Source organism: Camellia sinensis, chromosome 5 (assembly GCF_055761805.1).
Source record: "Camellia sinensis isolate YWXY chromosome 5, ASM5576180v1, whole genome shotgun sequence".
Lineage (NCBI taxonomy): Eukaryota > Viridiplantae > Streptophyta > Magnoliopsida > Ericales > Theaceae > Camellia > Camellia sinensis.
In genome coordinates this window covers 108992103-109008584 of record NC_138965.1, presented here as the reverse complement: position 1 = coordinate 109008584, position 16482 = coordinate 108992103, and the positions used below count along the sequence as shown (strand labels likewise).

The 16482-nt window shown below is 35.1% G+C and overlaps 1 long non-coding RNA gene across 4 annotated transcripts in view; it reads left to right on the top strand.

Moving 5' to 3' along the window:
• The window catches only part of LOC114258171 (uncharacterized), a 30723-nt gene extending 14450 nt beyond the window's left edge, over positions 1–16273 (top strand). For 2 of the 4 annotated variants that reach the window (XR_014329967.1, XR_014329965.1), the window contains 4 exons: positions 9574–9645; positions 9726–9761; positions 9828–9942; positions 16075–16273. This is a non-coding gene — a long non-coding RNA (uncharacterized LOC114258171). Of the gene's footprint in view, positions 1–7323; positions 9646–9725; positions 9762–9827; positions 9943–16074 lie in introns of all 4 variants that reach the window. The other 2 variants (XR_014329966.1, XR_014329964.1) reach the window with 1 other exon arrangement.
• The last annotated feature ends 209 nt before the right edge of the window (positions 16274–16482 follow it).

Genomic DNA, 16482 nt, shown 5'->3' with positions numbered 1-16482 from the left:
TCTCCAAGATAGCAACAATCAAAAGAGTAGTAAGAACAAATAAAAAAAGTAGCAATTAAATGTATAGCATCTAACGACTCCAGTAAAGAAGGCCAAGAAAGCAAAAATAAAGACATGGTTTCAAGGAATAACCTACTAAGAACAAGTGCTACAACATTCTCCAAAAGACAAACATAAGGAAGCATGGACGATGCTGGTTGTTTTATTGGTAAATTGCTAATTAGTCTTATATTGTAGGGACTTCTTATTTTCATCATGCTCTTTAGTTAAGTACACTATGTTAATAGGCGTCTCATGTACTCTTTTTCATTAATATGTATAAAATCACAAGAAGCTTTCGTAAAACGTGCCACATATAACATATGTGCAAAAAAATTAGTATATATATTTAGTTAAATTTGACATACCTTTTGGGAATGTTGTGGATCATAACTATTGTGTGGTTGTCTTCCCCCAGCATTATGCGGGTAATGTCAATTTTGTATTCTTGCACACATGAACTAGTTTCCTCGTTTTCAAAATCTGAAAGGTTGACATCAATTAAGCACACATGTTTTCATAAAAATAAAAAGGTAAAGTAACTTTTACCTCCTTGTAAAGGAATAATTCCAACTGAAATTGGTCCTGTGATCAAGAGTGGTGAGGCATCAGAAACATATCACTGCCTAATGAATAGAAAAAAATCTAATTGGCAGTAATCATACCAGGAAAACTTGTTGAGCTATTAGCAGAGCTGTTTTCTTGCACATATGGATTAGATCCATCTTGTACAAAATCTGAAATTTTAAAATCAGTTAAACATGCATGTTTTGAAAAAAAAATCCCGTAGTTTAGATTTAGTATGTTTTGAGTTGTCCTAATCACTAATCAAGGAGCTTAAAGATCCTAAACTAATGTAAATGACTTCAAGTTTAGATTATGTTTTGAGTTGTCCTATTCACTAATCAAGGAGCTTAAAGAACTTAGACTAATGTTATTGACAATTTGATGTTAAGTGAGAAATTTTAATTAAGATTAGTGATAACTAAGTAGGATTAATTAGTACTAATCAAGATTAATTAAACTAATTGGAGTGATTAAGATCTAACCTTGATTAATTAACACTAAGCTTGATTAGCTAAGCTAAAAAGGGAGGATTAGAGATTTGGTAAAGCATGCAAGAAGGTGAACCATCCACAAAGGAGAAGCATACACACACCACACCTAGGTTCCTTACACCTCCTACTAAGAAGATTAGGTTAGGTTGCACCCTTGAGAGACAAGTGTCTCTTTTCAATTATATATTAAAAAATTCAGCTTAGAGGGGAGAGAAATTGCTGGAAGTTTGAAAGCAAGAAGAGAGGTGACAAGAAGAAGAAAAGAGAAAGAAAAGGATGAACAAGAATTTGAGCTTGAAGATCTTGAACCTTAGCATCCGAACCTTTGAATTGAAGTAAGTTCTTCACTATATCCTTTGTTTTGATCATCACGACTATTAAAAGTTGGGGAAAGATTAAGTTATGGTGAAGTTAAAAGATATTAGGGTGATGAGAATTCTTGATGAAAAACTATGTTTTGATCTTGTCACTATTAAATAAATAATGTTTTCATGTTTTTCTACAAGTTTTGGATGTTTTACAATAAGTTTTCATAGTCCCAAGCCTTAGAAATGAGAAGAGAAGACCTTACAGAAGCTAGGAAATTCGAAGTAGAACACAAGATTCAGCATTGCATGAATCTGCACGTGCCTCAATAATCACCGCAAGTGCGGCAAGGGTCCCCGCACAAAGAACCCAATAAACCATTAAATGTGAAACTATTGAATTGTCTCAAACTATCACCTAGAACGACGACATGCAAAAATTAACATAATAGAAAATATTAGACTTATTAAAAGTAAAACTATTGAAACTTGCTTTCTGCGCTTTAAGCCTAAAGTAAGTCTGCTCTGCCAAGTCATCCTTGCAACAATCTCTTATTGTGTCAAAAGCACGGCAAATTTCTACAGTAGTCTTTGATGTTGGTTGTAGCATCCAATCCCTGGCTCTTGTAGCCAAAAAATTTGCAGCCTGATTTCCCTCTCTAGGGATGTAATCGAACATGTATCTCTTGAACTCTTTGAGAGGCAATGTCCTGTAGGTACAAAAAATGCATTAATGCAATGAAAAAATATCATTTGAACAACTTCTAAATAAAAATAAATAAAGCAATAATTCATACATGTAGAGATCACAATATTTCATTGGTAATTCGCCGCCTTTAATAGCTTTAACAATGAATGAGTTATCCAACTGTATTAATATCTTTGTGAACCCATATTGTCGAGCTAGAATGAGGCTACATTCGACAGCTTTTAACTCAGCTTCATAGCTGTCGCATACACCTCTGAGTGGTATAGCATGCATAGCTTTGATCGTACCCAAATGATCTCGGAAATCCACCCCCGTTGCCGCATAAACAATCCCACCTATCTTGATGAATGACGCATTTGAATTGATTTTAATCCAATCCACAGGAGGAGGAATCCAAACAGCCCTACCAATAGGTTGTTCCAATAGTGGAGTATTAATCATACTCGACACCTTAATTGTCTTATCTTTAATAAATTTCTCAAAATGACAGTACTCATGCGGACCCAATTTCAAAAATATATCCATATACTCCTTCACGGAAATGTATATGGGTTGTGCCAATTTTGATTGCAATCTATACAAGGTACGGAGGTAGGGTAAATGTTGTTCTTCAAATTGGGTTCTCAAACTAATCTCAAATGCAGTCAACGTACAATAATCTCTATTTCTAACTAAAAAACTAATCAAATGTCTTACGCGAAAAAAAACCATCTTGAAACCTGCAAAATTAATAAAAAAACTACTCTCAATTTCCAAGAAGATATATGCATAACAAAGATAGTAACACTATCATTATATGAATACTCCTCTTCGCTTATTAATTGATTCATGCCATTCAAGTAGAATCACATAATATTTATTTCAAAATTTACATTTTCAAATTTATTCAATAATCTCTTTTTTCTATTATTTTTTTCAGTTACAAATAGAGTAGTCACATAGATTAGACTTCAAGTACGAAATGAAAGACTTAGATCAGTAGTAATATTAAAATCTAGCATTTTATTTTTGTGATAAGCAAAATAAAATTCAAAAACAGATATAACAGAAAAGTACAAAAGCAAAAGAGCATTTTCCTAGCACAAACAACAGATAACCAGCAACAACAAAAATGCTAACACATCACCCAACCACTATCAATCTAACCACTATCATTCTTACTAGAGGCTACTATGTAGAGTGTCCCACCCAAATTCTCAAAAGGTTAATTATGCTGAATTAGCGTGATTTATTAAGTATAAATTCATTTATCCTCTCTAATACCATTGGAGGTAATACCGTGTAGAGTGTCACATCCCATTTTTTGCATTTCTTTGCCACATCTTTCATCCTCTTTCGTGTCTTTTTTCAACCAAGTTCCAAGTCCCAAATTAATATGCCATTTGCCCAATTTAAATTTATAATGCTCCCAATCAAAACATAATATAGTATTCCATTCAATTTGCTTTATTACCGAGGAAGAGTTCACTTAGTGATGTGCAAAAGAAATACGGTTAATCCAAATAAAATCAAACACTATTCATGTGTATATATATAACATAACCATAAAATCTTCTATTATGGAGACCACAAACAATCCCCAATTTAATCATTAAAACTTGTTTCTCACTATGGCATGGATCTATTTTTCGAGTGTTGAAGAATACAACAATTAATAGGAAACTCAATTAAGTTGGTCACCCAACTACCAAGCCCAAATATACCACCATTGTTCAAGACCCCCAACCTCACAGACTAACCCACTATCTCCCTTACTTTCTCGTCATTCACCACAGTCGCATTCACAACCATTAAAAAAAGTACATAAGTGTAGGCAATCTGCCTAATTTCCAGCGTTGTTCACTCTTCTCTAATAGTTCACTAAAAATAAGATATAAACACGAATAGCATGAACTTTTACTACACATATTAGAGGTCATGTGGCCAAAATTCCAAAGCATTTAAATCTCAAAAACTATATTTTATGTGAGTCCAAATTCATAATTGCTGCACAGATTTTTTATTTTTTGAAACAAAATTTTATGTCACCTTTAAGAAGTCTATTTTCATCCCTCAATTTTTCATACCATAAAACAAAGTATAGCTATGAAAATGAATTTTGAATCAAATAGCAACTATTCAGATATTTCAACAGATTCTATTCATTTATTTTTGAGTAAATAAATTATACAATAATATAAGGTCGACTCGGTTGCCTTGAAAGTACTATTAAGGTTGACTCCTCTGCATGTACTTTTTTGAGTAAATAAATTAAACAATAATTATTGTTTAAATTCTCTGGCCCAAGCATGTTGCTTGGAGTGGTATCAACTCGTGGCGTGAGGTCGTCAGTGACTACCGAAGGATCTTCCGTCACGCCCGCCATGGATGTGCTGGAGTATTCCCACAGACGGCACCAATTGTGGAGAAGTGGTTTGGAAATACTCTTTGGATCCAATAGGACGCTTGTGATCCTCAGCTAGTCACCTGAAAGGAATGAACACTTCGGTCGGAGGTGCCGAAATTAGCACTTCGACGGATAAGCCAGTGTATACTCTCTTGGTTGCTTATATCTCAAGTTAAACTTACTTGTTCTCACATACCTTTCTTTGGCTGATGCTCCTCTATTTATATTTTTTCTTTGGGCCTCAGGGTCAGGCCCACCCTTAATCCATTGCACGTTTATTTATTCGGCTTTTGTTTGGCTGGTTGGAATGCCGATTAGACTATTCGGCTCTGTGATCGTCTAGGGTGAAGCCGAATACAAATTTCATCCTTGGCTATCTTCATACCTTTAATCGGCTTTATTGCCCCCACAATATTCGGCTCCCACAAAGGACAAGAAGTACATGTGTGTCTTGTGTCTGTATGTAGTATATTTCAATGGTATGCATTAATGGGTTTGTTACGGATTTTGCTATGATTGGGAATTTTGTTGTGGGTTTTGCTATGATAGGCAACTTGTTGGGTTCGTGGTTGATGTTTGTCAAGAAAAATTTGTGATGTAATGGGTTTGTGATTAAGAATTTGTGCCTTGGTCGTGATGGCGGTAGGTGTTAAATTATTGTTTAATTTATTTACTCAAAAATAAATGAATAGAATCTGTTGTTGAAAAATCTAAATAGTTGTTATTTGATTCAAAATTCATTTTCATAGCTATACTTTGTTTTATGGTATGAAAAATTGAGGAATGAAAATAGACGTCCTAAAGGTGACATAAAATTTTGTTTCATAAAATAAAAAATATGTGCAGCAATTATGATTTTGGACTTACATTTAATTGTTTTTGAGATTCAAATGCTTTGGAATTTTGGCCACGTGACCTCTAATATGTTTAGTAAATTCATGCTATTCGTGTTTATATCTTATTTTTAGTGAACTATTAGAGAAGAGTGAACAATGTTGGAAATTAGGTAGATTGCCTACACTTATGTACTTTTTTTAATGGTTGTGAATGCGACTGTGGTGAATGGTGAGAAAGTGAAGGAGATAGTGGGTTAGTGTGTGAGATTGGTGGTCTTGAACAATGGTGGTATATTTGGGCTTGGTAGTTGGGTGACCAACTTAATTGAGTTTTCTATTAATTGTTGTATTCTTCAACACTCGAAAAATAGATCCATGCCATAGTGAGAAACAAGTTTTATTGATTAAATTGGGGATTGTTTGTGGTCTCCATAATAGAAGATTTTATGGCTACGTTATATATATACACATGTATAGTGTTCAATTTTATTTGGATTAACCGTATTGCTTTTGCTCATCACTAAGTGAACTCTTCCTCGGTAATAAAGCAAATTGAATGGAATACTATATTATGTTTTGATTGGGAGCATTATAAATTTAAATTGGGCAAATGGCATATTAATTTGGGACTTGGAACTTGGTTGAAGAAAGACATGAAAGAGGATGAAAGATGTGGCAAAGAAATGCAAAAAATGGGATGTGACACTCTACATGGTATTAGCCCCAATGGTATTAGAGAGGAGAAATGAATTTATACTTAATAAATCACGCTAATTCAGCATAATTAACCTTTTGAGAATCTGGGGGGACACTCTACATAGTAGCCTCTAGTAAGAATGATAGTGGTTAGATTGATAGTGGTTGGGTGATGTGTTAGCATTTTTGCTGTTGCTGGTTATCTGTTGTTTGTGCTAGGAAAATGCTCTTTTGCTTTTGTACTTTTCTGTTATATCTGTTTTTGAATTTTATTTTGCTTATCACAAAAATAAAATGCTAGATTTTAATATTACTACTGATCTAAGTCTTTCATTTCGTACTTGAAGTCTAATCTATGTGACTACTCTATTTGTAACTGAAAAAAATAATAGAAAAAAAGGGTTTATTGAATAAATTTGAAAATGTAAATTTTGAAATAAATATTATGTGATTCTACTTGAATGGCATGAATCAATTAATAAGCGAAGAGGAGTATTCATATAATGATAGTGTTATTATCTTTGTTATGCATATATCTTCTTGGAAATTGATAGTAGTTTTTTATTAATTTTGCATGTTTCAAGATGGTTTTTTTTCGTGTAAGACATATGATTAGTTTTTTAGTTAGAAATAGGGATTATTGTACGTTGATTGCATTTGAGATTAGTTTGAGAACCCAATTTGAAGAACAACATTTACCCCACCTCCGTACCTTGTATAGACTGCAATCAAAATTGGCACGACCCATATACATTTCCGTGAAGGAGTATATGGACATATTTTTGAAATTGGGTCCGTATGAGTACTGTCATTTTGAAAAATTTATTAAAGATAAGACAATTAGGGTGTCGAGTATGATTAATACTCCACTATTGGAACAACCAATTGGTAGGGTTGTTTGGATTCCTCCTCCTGTGGATTGGATTAAAATCAATTCAAATGCGCCATTCATCAAGATAGGTGGGATTGTTTATGCGGCAACGGGGGTGGTTTTCCGAGATCATTTGGGTATGATCAAAGCTATGCATGCTATGCCACTCAGAGGTGTATGCGACAGCTACGAAGTTGAGTTAAAAGCTGTCGAATGTAGCCTCATTCTAGCTCGACAATATGGGTTCGCAAAGATATTAATACAGTTGGATAACTCATTCATTGCTAAAGCTATTAAAGGCGGCGAATTACCAATGAAATATTACGATCTCTATTTATATGAATTATTGCTTTATTTATTTTTATTTAGAAGTTGTTCAAATGATATTTTTTCATTGCATTAATGCATTTTTTGTACCTACAGGACATTGCCTCTCAAAGAGTTCAAGAGATACATGTTCGATTACATCCCTAGAGAGGGAAATCAGGCTGCAAATTTTTTGGCTACAAGAGCCAGGGATTGGATGCTACAACCAACATCAAAGACTACTGTAGAAATTTGCCGTGCTTTTGACACAATAAGAGATTGTTGCAAGGATGACTTGGCAGAGCAGACTTACTTTAGGCTTAAAGCGCAGAAAGCAAGTTTCAATAGTTTTACTTTTAATAAGTCTAATATTTGTTATTATGTTAATTTTTGCATGCTGTCGTTCTAGGTGATAGTTTGGGACAATTCAATAGTTTCACATTTAACGGTTTATTGGGTTCTTTGTGCGGGGACCCTTGCCGCACTTGTGGCATGGTTATCAGAATCCCGATCCGGATCTTACGATCCTACGATCTTACGATCCATTTAAGTACAATCGATCCGGATCGTGTAAAAATCTCCTTATAGGTAGGATCTTTCGATCCTGGTAGTGGGATCTTATAAGATCATGGAATCCCGATCCGAATCTAATCCTATCCGATCCAATTTACAAGTCTTATTTTGTATTGTATGACATTTTATTGTAAATTTTATGTTTATTGTCTAAATACCAATTTACGTGGTCAAAATAAATGATAAAAATTAAGTCGTATTGAATCAAATAGACTAAGAAAAACAAACTAGGAAACAAACATTCAAATATTGCGGTAATTTAAGAAAATTAAATAGTCGGAAAAACAAACTTAGCTTTAGCGGAGTCTAACGAGGGTAAGATGATTGCAACGTTATCCCAATTTTTGGAGAGATTATTTTTGTGACTTGAATCCGCTCCACCAGGGATGCTAACGACAAATCTTATCATTCGGTTAAGCTATTCTTTTGAGTTCTTAATCTATTTTCATATCCAACTTTATTAAATATTTTTTCTTCGCTTTTTATGCATTATTGTAGATTATGAATTATTTTGTTATAGAATTCTTCTTCTTCTTCACCTTCTTTTTTGATAAAATACAAAACTTTTACCATCGAGTTTTCTATTGTATATTATTATATGTACATTTTACATGGAGTATTATATTTTTCACAATATTTTCACTTCTTTTTAATAAAATATAGGCTCATTTTGTGTATACTTTATAATAAATATTTATTTAAATTAAATTATTATGTAATTTGTCTTTTTCGCTAGGATCTTACGATCCTCGATCCGATTCTACGATCCGATCCTATAAACACCTCCAACAATCCAACGTAGGATCCCGATTTTAACAACCTTGACTTGCGGTGATTATTGGAGCACGTGCAGATTCATGCAATGCTGAATCTTGTGTTCCACTTCGAATTTCCTAGCTTCTGCAATATCTTCTCTTCTCATTTCTAAGGCTTGGGACTATGAAAACTTATTGTAAAACTTTCAAAACTTGTAGAGAAACATGAAAACATTATTTATTTCAAAGTGACAAGATCAAAACATAGTTTTTCATCAAGAATTCTCATCTCTCTAATCTCTTTTAACTTCACCATAACTTAATCTTTCCCCAACTTTTACTAGTCGTGATGATCAAAACAAAGGATATAGTGAAGAACTTACTTCACTTCAAAGGTTCGGGTGCTAAGGTTCAAGATCTTCAAGCTCAAATTCTTGTTCATCCTTTTCTTTCTCTTTTCTTCTTCCTGTCACCTCTCTTCTTGCTTTCAAACTTCCAGCAATTTCTCTCTCCTCTAAGCTGAATTTTTGAATAAATAATTGAAAAAAGACACTTGTCTCTCAAGGGTGCAACCTAACCTAATCTTCTTAGTAGGAGGTGTAAGGAGCCTAGGTGTGGTATGTGTATGCTTCTCCTTAGTGGATGGTTCACCTTCTTGCATGCTTCACCAAATCTCTAATCCTCCCTCCTTAGCTTAGCTAATCAAGCTTAGTGTTAATTAATCAAGGTTGGATCTTAATCACTCCAATTAGTTTAATTAATCTTGATTAGTACTAATTAATTCTACTTAGTTATCACTAATCTTAATTAAAATTTCTCACTTAACATCAAATTGTCAATAACATTAGTCTAAGTTCTTTAAGCTCCTTGATTAGTGAATAGGACAACTCAAAACATAATCTAAACTTGAAGTCATTTACATTAGTTTAGGATCTTTAAGCTCCTTGATTAGTGATTAGGACAACTCAAAACATACTAAATCTAAACTACGGGATTTTTTTTTCAAAACATGCATGTTTAACTGATTTTAAAATTTCAGATTTTGTACAAGATGGATCTAATCCATATGTGCAAGAAAGCCGCTCTGCTAATAGCTCAACAAGTTTTCCTGGTATGATTACTGCCAATTAGATTTTTTTCTATTCATTAGGCAGTGATATGTTTCTGATGCCTCACCACTCTTGATCACAGGACCAGTTTCAGATGGAATTATTCCTTTACAAGGAGGTAAAAGTTACTTTACCTTTTTATTTTTATGAAAACATGTGTGCTTAATTGATGTCAACCTTTCAGATTTTGAAAACGAGGGAACTAGTTCATGTGTGCAAGAATACAAAATTGACATTACCCACATAATGTGAGGGGAAGACAATCGCATAACAGTTATGATCCACAACATTCCCAAAAGGTATGTAAAATTTAACTAAATATATATACTAATTTTTGTGCACATATGTTGCATGTGGCATGTTTTATGAAAGCTTCTTGTGATTATATATAAATTAATGAAAAAGAGGACATCAGACGCCTATTAACGTAGTGTACTTAACTAAAGAGCATGATGAAGATAAGAAGTCCCTACAATATAAGACTAATTAGCAATTTACCAATAAACCAACCAGCATCGTCCATGCTTCCTTTTGTTTGTCTTTTGGAGAATGTTGTAGCACTTGTTCTTAATAGGTTATTCCTTGAAACCATGTCTTTATTTTTGCTTGCTTGGCCTTCTTTACTGGAGTCGTTAGATGCTATACATTTAATTGCGCTACTTTTTTGATTTGTTCTTACTATTTTGATTGTTGCTATCTTGGAGAAACAATGTAGCATGAGGCATGGCATACATTTATAGGAAATTGTCAATATCCAATATGACCCCAAGAGAAAAGTCTAGCTGGAACCTTGAGTGATTAGATAACTTAAAATGATCCCAAAATATAGAACAATGTCCCACAGCACCTAAACTATGTTAAAAAGACACCATTTATGCTCTACTTCCATACATTGTCCTTTTGTGACTAATTTCTCTCTCTCTAAAGTGCACACTTATTGTTGATAATTGGTTTGAACATAGAAATGCATAACCTCACAATTGCACACTTCTACTAAACAAACAATAAAAGAAGAAAATAATTTTATTATCTCTTTGTTGGTAATTCGTAATAGCGAAGAGACTATTTGATGTCTAATGAAAAAATATAGGCAACTTAAAATCTACTATGCTTATGAAAAAGAAAATGAAGATAGCATCTAGATGAGAAGAAATGCTCCAAATGCAAACCTCAAAGCACTGTTAGAGTGCAACCCAAATATCTAATGACCTTGATATTCTTATTCTTGTTTACTTAAATTTATTTTTTTACAAGAAAATCTGGGTAATTTACATATGACGATGATCATCATTGGATAATTGAAAATATAGCACAAAAACAGCCTATGCAAAGGTAAGCATTGTTACACTTTAGCTTGTAATGGTCACCTTTGTTGCACTCGGGCAGGGAGGTGAAATGTTCTTAAAATATATCACTTTGATTTGACTGATTGTGAGAGAGAGAGAGAGAGAGAGAAAAGAGAGAGAGAGAGGGAGAGAGAAAGGAAACAACATATTTAAACTGCCTAAAGATGTAGTTTTTTAACCCATATCATAAGTGTTGTTGGTCATATTTGTGCTTGCTGATATTGATTGAAACTATAGTTAGTCCTTGAATAGCAATTTACAATAACATAGCATGAGCGTAAATTTTCACGCTCGAGCGAGACTTTTTACCCACCAATAGGGAACGTGATCTGGGTTTAGACAGTCGTGAGATAGGTTAGTTTTACCCTACTGATGACAGTGTCGCAATAGTAATTCAACCTAGTACGAGAGGAATCGTTGATTCGCACAATTGGTCATCGCGCTTGGTTGAAAAACCAGTGGCACGAAGCTACCATGTGCTGGATTATGACTGAACACCTCTAAGTGAAAATCTGGGCTAGAAGCGATGCATGTGCTCGCCGTCCGCTTGCCGACCCACAGTAGGAGGCGTCTGGCCCTCAAAGGCACGTTTCGTTGGTAAAGCCCACACGGCGGATAAGTCGTGCAGGCCGCCTTAAAGTACAATTCCTATCTAAAGTGGCAGGTAGAATCCTTTGTAGATGACTTAAATACACGACGAGGTATTGTAAGTAGCAGAGTGGCCTTGCTGCCACGATCTACTGAGATTCAACACTGCGTCGCTCCGATTGGTCCCTCCCCACCCCTTTCGTGACCAATTTCCCCCGAGGATGGGAAACAAGTAATATAGCCCAAGTGTGCGACTTGACACACAAAAACGATTTACGTGCTTGCCGAAACGAAATTCCTAAGGCTTAAGTGGAATGCTAACACTTTACGATGAGTTGTGCGTCGACAACACGTGTTGAACGAAGTCTTTCATCTACGCGACGGCCTGGGCTACGGCACTTGGCAAGGCCATGGCCTGGGTATTAAGCACGTGGCCTGCACCGTGGCCAAGGCCGCAGCAATTGTCAATGTCGCAGCCCGGGCTACCACGCACGCGACACACGACAAGGCCGCATTTTTGTTTGCATGCGCGCAACAAGGCTATGGCACTTGGCAAGGTCACGGCCTCAATTGCAAGTGCATGGCCTAGGTGGTGGCACTTGCCAAGGCCGCAACCTCAATTGCAAGTGCATGGCCTAGGTGGTGGCACTTGCCAAGGTCGCGTCCTCACTTGCATGTGCCCGGCCTAGACTGCAAGCACACAGTTAGGGCTCCAGCAAAGGCTGCGTCACTTGCCAAGGCCGCGGCCTAGCTTGCATGCGTGTGGCCAAGGCTGGGGCACCTAGCAAGGCCACAGCATAGGTCGTGGCACAGGCCACAACCAAGGCAGTAGCACTAGCCGCAACACAGGCCAAAGCCTAGGCCGTAGCATAGGCCGCAGCCAAGGCAGCCAAAGCAACAGCACAGGCCAAGGTAGTAGCACAGGCCGCAGCCAAGGCAGCCAAAGTAACAGCACTGGCCGCAACCAAGACAGTAGCACTGGCTAAAGCCAATACCTAGGCTACAGCCAAGGCAGCCAAAGCAGCAGCATAAGCCACAGCCAAGGCAGCTAAAGCAGTGCCACTAGCTACAACCAAGGCTGCTTTATCCACAACCGAAGCAGAGTATATTGCCACAGCGGAAGTTGGGAAAGAGATGTTGTGGTTAAAGCGGTTTCTCCAAGAGTTGGGATTAAAGCAAGAAAAGTTCATGGTACATTGTGATAGCCAGAGTGCCATACACCTGAGCAAGAATTCACTGTGCCATTCTCGCACAAAGCACATTGATGTTGGATATCATTGGATATGAGAAGTGATAGAAAAGTAGTTATTAAAACTGATCAAGATCCATACAAATAAGAATCCAGCTGACATGCTTACAAAGGTGGTTTCGAGAGACAAACTCAAAATTTACAGAGACATTGCCGGGATGGACTTCAAGTGAGAAGTCAGTCATGCATGTAGGTATGGAGGGAGAGAATTGTTAGCTCCCACCCTCATGCATGAAAGCAGAGAGTCATGCAAAGATGGGGTACGGGGACTTCCACCTCAAGTGAAGGAGGTCTGAGCTGGGCATCTGCAAGACCAGCTCTCCATTCTCTACACGTTTTTGCCTTTGTTGACTCTCACCATTAAGAAGGTAGAAATTTTGGTGGGTTTGCCTCTCTCTCTCTCTCTCTCTCTCTCTTTGTGTATAAATAGAGACGGAAGGGAGAGGGTGAATGGATCATCAGAAATTTAAGAGGTAGAGAGCTGTGAGTTGAGTGAGAGTCTTTCTCCTCCTTGTTTTTGTATTTGCTCTGTTTAGTGAAAATTCTCATTTCTGCTCCATGGACGTAGGCATTGGGCCGAACCACATAAATTTATGTGTCTCATTTGTATGTCTGATTGCTTCTTGTTATTTTCTAGGTGTCCATGATCCTAACAGTTATTGGGCAAACAAGTGGGAGAGTTTGATGGTGGTTGATGGTAATGTGGGGTGGGTTAGGAAGGGGTTTATTTGAGGGTCAACGGTGGTGATGGTGACAATGGAGATGGCAGGAGAGGATGGGGGAGGGTTAGGGATGGTGGATAGGGTATAATGTGGTAGCCGATGGTGAATGGCAAGCCATTGGAGTTATAGAGAAAAAAGAAAGGATGAAAGGGAAGGTAAAAGGTCATTTTTGTCTTTTTGACTAAAGATTTCATATCTTTGTAATTAGTTTTGGACATTTCATCAATATTGGAATTATTGGAAACATCCCAGTAATTTACCATTATTATTTGTCCTTTCCCGTTTTTTCCATTTTGCCCTTTGCTATATTAAATTTTCATTTTCCCCCCTAATATCTTATGAATTGGATGCTTGGATTTTTTTATGAATGTATATTTGTCTCTTTGACCAATTTTTAAGTTTGTCAGAGATAAATTTTCAAGTCATTGGTTATATAATAATTATATGGTATTGTTCTTTATTCTTATAATATATTTATATGTAATATGAAGAAAAAGAATTATATTTTTTAATCCATGTTATTGTATCTTTCGATACACAATACAATACGCTACACAATAATCACGATTCTACAACAATGCTTCCAAATCAAAAGCTTTTTTTAGTGTAACTTCTTTGAGTTGTCAAAACATGCTTATTAGTACAAGCTACATTTTTTTAGGGTAAATTATAAATACACCTCATGAGCCTTGCTTAAAATACAAATTATCCCCTGTGGTTCAAGTTTCTAATTGTATAACAAATGAACCTTTTTATTAATAAATTATCAAGTTAATTAACAATTTTTAATGCTGTCAAAAAATATTTCAATCAATAATTAAGATAATTCAATTGTTGTATAGGAGGGTAGTTAAGAATTTCATTTTTCTATTAATTATGCTAAATAAAAAATTCTAACAATAAGGTATTTGTAATTTCCAAAACCATAGGGGGCAATCTATATTTTAAGCAAACCTCAGGGGTGTATTTAGAACTTACCCTTTTTTATATTTATCTTCTTTTAAGAAAGATTTTACTCACAGTTAGCTAGTCGTGTTAGTAATATGCTTTATTCTTCATGTTAAAAGGCTCAATAAATGTTAGTGTATTTCTAATCATTTATATCAATTCATATTTCAATATCCACTTGATTTTCTATATATATATATATCACTATAATAAAAATCATTTTTCACAACGTATAAAATTGTTGCTAAAAGTCAAAATTTCATCGCTAAATGTCTTTTGCGACAATTATAAAATCACCGCCAAGTTGTGGCCATTGCGCTTGAAAACCATGCCTATAAAAGCCAGGTAAAACTTACAAACAAGCCAAAAATTTGAATTGAGACAACAGAGTTATTTCAAAAAGATAACTATGACAATCAAGGAAAAAATTAAATCAAATATAAAAGCAACAAACTTGCATGCAAACATTACAAACAAAAGTCTTCAACCTAGCTTGAGCCAATCTGTCATAATTTGTGGTTACTGTTGCAAATATGAAATGAAATTTCAGTATCAGGGCCGAATAGTTTTCTCTCTCCACTGTGAATGCCCTCACATTCATTGGGGCAAACCACCAGCTTGTCAAAGGGCAAGTTTATTTTTTTCTTCTCCTTTGCACAAATTCTCTTAACAAGGTTATAGTGATGGATTAATCCACTAAGAAAACTCGTTCCTAGTAAATAATAAAATAAGTATAGGGTTTTTTTTCCTTTTTTTTTTTTATCTCTCCATATGGATATTGACATAGTCGAGGCTATAACCATAGAACTCTTTCACTTGGGTTCTCTATTTGGGTTTAACTGCCAAGAGGCTACTAAAAACTGAAAGGAAATCCTACTTATTACTCATCTTCAAAAGGAAATCAGGAAATTCAGTATTTAATTTTTTCTCTATCTGCATGGGGTTCAAATAATTAAGTTTTTGTGTATTTATGGAAGATTTCAATATATCTACATTCACCTAAACAATTGAAGATTTCAAGTTTTTGTATATATCAATGTTAATGTAAAAGTTTTGAAAAACTAACCATGAACCAAGTTCAGCCTCTACAAATGGTTGAACAAAAAAACTACTACTATTTTCTATCCTACAAGTTAGAAGCATGAATACTACCAGCGATCCAAGACATCTATACCATGATGATATATATGCATGCTCTTTCAATTTAATGGTCCGAACCAATTAGGCCAAAATGATTTAATTTTCTTTTAGCTATTGTTAAAACCTATTAATACACTTCTTTTGACCTAGATACTTATATTCAATTATCAGGGTTTGTATGAAAACATAACACTTTTTTTTGAGTTCAATAATATCGTTGATTATGAGATTGAATGCAACTAATATTTCTCGAGAAGGTTGTTGTGGAAAACAAGACAACGACAAGAAGTTTCCCATGATAACAAATCTACTATCAGAACTTTTCCCTAATAAAATTACTATCGACATGCTAAAGGTGCCTAGTATATTTTTAGGTTGTTACCTGTTCACCATGTATTTTTTCAAAGTATCTAACGATAGGCATGCAAAATGATGCAGGATGAGACGCATATGGCTGTCCTAAAGCGTCAATTCCCTAAAGACTCTGAATTCCTAAGAGTAGAGGAAAAATTTATTTGCCTTTGCGATGTAAGAAACTACAAGATGTTATAGTTTGTAATATTTCGTCTTTATGATACTAGCATGTGTAACATATCTCACAAATAAAATGTGGCATTTTGGTCCATTTTTTCTTGAAGTTATATCTTGTTTTCTACTTTAGTACTAATTAAATTTCATTTTTGTCAATTTTATTGATGATCAGTTGTAGTCATGTGACAAGAGTTATTACTTGTCTTTTATGAATTTGTTTCTTTGGCTCATGATTTGCAACTAAAGATAATTCTTTAATACTTGTTTGGATATGAGTGCTAGCAAACATACTTGTTTTGTGGTTTATTGTCATGG